The sequence below is a fragment of the Cnephaeus nilssonii genome, assembly GCF_951640355.1.
Source record: "Cnephaeus nilssonii genome assembly, chromosome: 7".
NCBI classification, from domain to species: domain Eukaryota; kingdom Metazoa; phylum Chordata; class Mammalia; order Chiroptera; family Vespertilionidae; genus Cnephaeus; species Cnephaeus nilssonii.
In genome coordinates, this window is record NC_137078.1 from 54,984,785 (window position 1) to 54,989,433 (window position 4,649).

The following is a 4,649-nucleotide window of genomic DNA, read 5'->3' on the forward strand; positions in this document are numbered from 1 at the left end:
TTGAAAGAAAGAAAGCAAAGGAAAGGAAACAGAGAAAAGAAAATTATAGAAGGACATTAGAAAATAAGATAGATCCAGGAAATCAAATAATCAATAAAGCTTCTAAAGAAGGGAGGAAAACAGCAGACTGGAGAATTTAAAAGGAGTAATTTTCTCAGACCAAATATTAGTCAAGATTCATGAAATCAGACTAATAACTAGGCACAGCATGGTAAAATGGCTGAACTTCAAGGATAAGTAAGTCTTACATACATGCAGAAAGACTTTATAAAACGTTTCTGAGGAAGGAAAAATAATTGGATTGTATCACCCACATATAAGCTTTCTTTTAAGTGATTAGAAAAAAAACTTAACAATTCACCAACTATTTATTAGATTCCTACCATATGCTGTTAAGCAGCTAGAGATATAATAGGGGACAAACTTATAGATACAGCCTCTGCCATGAAACTTACATTCTAGTGGGAATAAATGAAACTGCATGGGCAGAGAGGAGAAAGCTTCCCGAGACAGACAATCTCTATCTAGGTGGAAAAAAATTTGTTTCATCGTATTTAAGAGGTGAATCATGCATTGCATTGCATTTTGTGACATTCATTCTGTTGATTAGGATTAGGCTCAACTGTAAGAGTAAATTAACAGGCTCATATTTTTCTCCTATAAAAGTCCATGGTAAGCAGTCCGCGGCATTCTAGAAGCTCTAACTCCACAAAGTCTTCAGAGACCCAACCTTCTCCATCCATAATATACTCTGTACACATGCTGTCCCTCCATAAACACACACACATTCCCCCCAAATTGTTTGCAGAATCCAAGGAATCAGCATTTTTAACAAGCATATCAGGTGACTCTAATGCAAGTGTTGTATAACCCATCTGAGAAATCCTGATGTAGGAGAATGTGGAAAAAGAGGATAAAGTGACTCCTAAAAACTTGCTGAGAGAAATAAAATTACTTCTAAGAATCTGCCAACACTTTGGACAAGACCCTTTAACACTTGGATCTTAGTTTTTGTCATTTGAGAAATGAGATTTACTGCCGATTTCTAAAATCCCATAAGTGTATAATCATGATCTAAACATAACCAGGATTCTTTTTTTTTATTGTTCTAGGTATTACAGATGCCCCCTTTTTTACCACCCATTGACCTACTCCTGCCCCCTCCCAGACCTTCACCACATTATTGTCTTTATCCAGGGGTTACCCATATATGCATGTAAGTTCTTTAGTTATCTCTTCTGGTCCCCTACCCCTTCCCTCTGAGAATCTTCAGTCTGTTGCATGCTTCCGTGTCCTTGGATCTATTTTGTTTGTCAGTTTATTTTGTTCACTAGATCCCACATATGAGTGAGATCATGTGATGCTTGTCTTTCTCTGACTGGCTTATTTCACTTAGCAGAATATTCTCCATATCCCACCACATTATCTCAAAGGGTAAGAGATCCTACCTTTTACAGCTACATAGTATTCCATTGTATAAATGTACCACTCTCAGCCAAGTGAGAATACAGGGATCATACCTCAACATAATAAAGGCCATATCTGTCAAACCTACAGCCAAAATCATACTCAACAGTTAGAAACTAGAATCCTTTCCCCTAAGAACAGGAACAAGACAGGGTGATCCACTTTCACCACTTTTATTCAACAAAGTACTAGAAGTTCTAGCCACAGCCATCAGACATAAAGAAAACATAAAAGGCATCCAAATTCAAAAGGAAGAAGTAAAACTGTCATTATTCGCAGATGACATGATATTGTACATAGAAAACCTCCACCAAAAAACTAGATTTATTAAATGAATTCGGCAATGTAGAAGGATACAAAATTAACACCCAGAAATCGATGGCATTTCTATACACCAATAATGAACTCGCAGAAAGAGAAACTTTAAAAGCAAGTCCATTTACCACCGCAACAAAAAAATTAAGATACCTGGCAATAAACTTAACCAAGGAGGTAAAAGATCTGTACTCAGAAAACTATAGGACATTGAAAAAAGAAATAGAGGAAGACACAAAAATGTGGAAACATATACTGTGGTCATGGATTGGAAGCATTAACATCATTAAAATGTCCATACTACCCAAAGCAATCTACAGCTTGAGTACAATCCCTACTAAAATACCAACAGCATATTTCACAGACCTAGAACAAATACTCAAAAATGTATATGGAAAAAGACCCTGAATAGCCACAGCAATCTTGAGAAAGAACAAACTTGGAGGGATCACAATACCGGATATCAAGCTATACTACAAAGTCACTGTAATTAAAACAGCTTGGTCCTGGCACAAGAACAGGCATATAGATCAATGGAACAGAACACAGACCCCAGAAATTGACCCAAACCATTACCTAAATTAATATTTGACAAATGAGGCAAGACCATACAATGAAGTAAAGACAGTCTCTTCAATAAATGGTTTTGGGATAATTGCACAAGTACATGCAAAGAAAATGAAACTAGACAACCAAATTACACCATACAGAAGAATAAACTCAAAATGGATAAAAGACTTAAATGTAAGTTGTAAAATCATAAAAATCCTAAAAGATAATGTAGGCAGCAAAATCTCAAGACATCTTTCATAGCAATATGTTTGCTGATACATCTCCTAGGGCAAGGGAAACAAAGGAAAAAATAAACAAATGGGGCTACATCAAAATAAAAAGCTGCTGCACCGCAAAAGAAACCAACATCAAAATGAAAAGGAAACCCGTTGTTTGGGAGAACATATTTGCCAATGATAAGTATATAAAGTACTCAAAATATATAAGCAAAATATATAAAGTACTCATACAACTCAAGAAAAGGAAGACAAAAAATCCAATTAAAAATGGGAAGACAGGAATAGACACTTCTCCAAAGAGGACACTTCTCCATACAAATGGCCAAGAGACATATGAAAAAAATGCTCAACATCACTAATCATCAGAGAGATGCAAATTAAAATTACAATGAAGTATCGCCTCACACCTGTCAAAATGGCTACCATCAATAAATGACAAATGCTGGCAAGGATGTGGAGAAAAGAGAACCCTAGTGCACTGCTGGTGGGAATGGAGACTGGTGCAGCCATTATGGAAAACACTGTGGAGTTTCCTCAAAAAATTAAAAATGGAACTGCCATTTGACCCAGTGATCCCACTTCTAGGAATATATCCTAAGAAACCTGAAATACCAATCAGAAACGATATATGCACCCCTATGTTCATAGCAACATTATTTACAATAGCCAAGATCTGGAAACAACTCAATTGCCCATCAGTAGATGAGTGGATTCTTATAAAGATACTAGTGACCTGGTGCACAAATTCCTACACATTGAAAGGAAATTAATTAGAAGAAATATTTTAATATCGCTATTCGCCCTTTCTCTATAATAGAAGTGTCAACCAAATTCACTATTGACAATGACAGATCAAAACATATGCATGCGATTGGCGCCAGCAAGAGCTTTTATGTACCACGCATGGGCAAGTCAACTTAGCCTTTTATATATAGAGAATAAAGTTGCTTAATTAGACCTGCTTTCTGATTTAGCTAAACTTTTTTCAGCTCAGTGAAGTACCCCAACTTCTCTTTTAGGTAATTGTCAGCAACACAGCAGTAAATATCAACACAAAGCACATTATGATTGTAGATCACGCAGGGAGAACAAAGGGTAAAACATATTCTGCGCAGTGAGAAAACCTGAAATCATTTTCAAGGTCCACCATTTCTTTCTTCTTTTCAGTCAGGTCAAGTTTCTAAGCTTTCTAAATCTCCATTTTCCGGCTAATGAAAAGAAAATAGGATCCCACCAAGTCTCCTACCTACCTACTCCAGGACTTCTGTGAGGATCAAATGAGATGAGGCATGGGAAAATGCTTCACAGACATTTCGTTATAGTATGAAGTGTTTCTACCTGGTTATAAAGCAAGTCCTGTTCCTGGGCTGAAGAAACTGCAAGGAGGCTAGTTGTGGCTGGGGAGAGGAAGCCAGGCGTTGCTATGTGACGTCATTACCTGGATGGAGGGAAGGACACTTAGCATATTAGCCTTTTATATAGATAAAAGAAGACTAGAGGCCCAATGCACGAAATTCATGCAAGAGTAGGCCTTCCTTTCCCCGGCTGCCGGCACCAGCTTCCCTCTGACAGCTGGGACCTGGGCTTCCCTCACAGCCCTGGCTTCCTCCCAAAGGATGTCCAGTTTAATTAGCATATTATTCTTTTATTATTATAGGTGGTAAGTAGATTTTCTTAGGGGAAGCAATTTGGCAAGTTTCACATAACCTTCCCCAAGTCCTAACTGTGTGTACTTATGAAAATCGCCTCATGCACCGAATAATGGGGCAAAGGGGTAAACCTACATTTTTGCACTGGGGAGAATGGAATTACGGCACCTGCGTAAAGGTACCGGGGTGACGGTACTGCAACAAATTCCACGGGAGTTTTTTTAGAAGCAAAACCAAGGGGTTTTTCGGGTGAAAACTATGCCTCTGGGATGCGGCGTTGTTTTGCATGCTAACCACGACTCAAGATCCTTGAATAGCCAGGGTTTGCTTTTTCTTTTCAATTTTCAAATTCCCTTACACCAAAGGCTGGGCTTCAAACAATCCGGTCTGGGACGAAACCCGCCTCACCCTTCCTGAGTGTGGGAAC

The 4,649-nt window shown here is 38.1% G+C and overlaps 1 protein-coding gene across 1 annotated transcript in view; it reads right to left on the reverse strand.

The window, feature by feature from the left end:
* Positions 1-4,649, reverse strand: part of LRRC7 (leucine rich repeat containing 7) — a gene marked incomplete at its 3' end in the record, with an annotated part of 1,171,300 nt that overhangs the window by 1,165,966 nt on the left and 685 nt on the right. The window contains exon 2 of the mRNA XM_079777586.1: positions 3,912-4,011. The remainder of the gene's footprint in view (positions 1-3,911; positions 4,012-4,649) is intronic.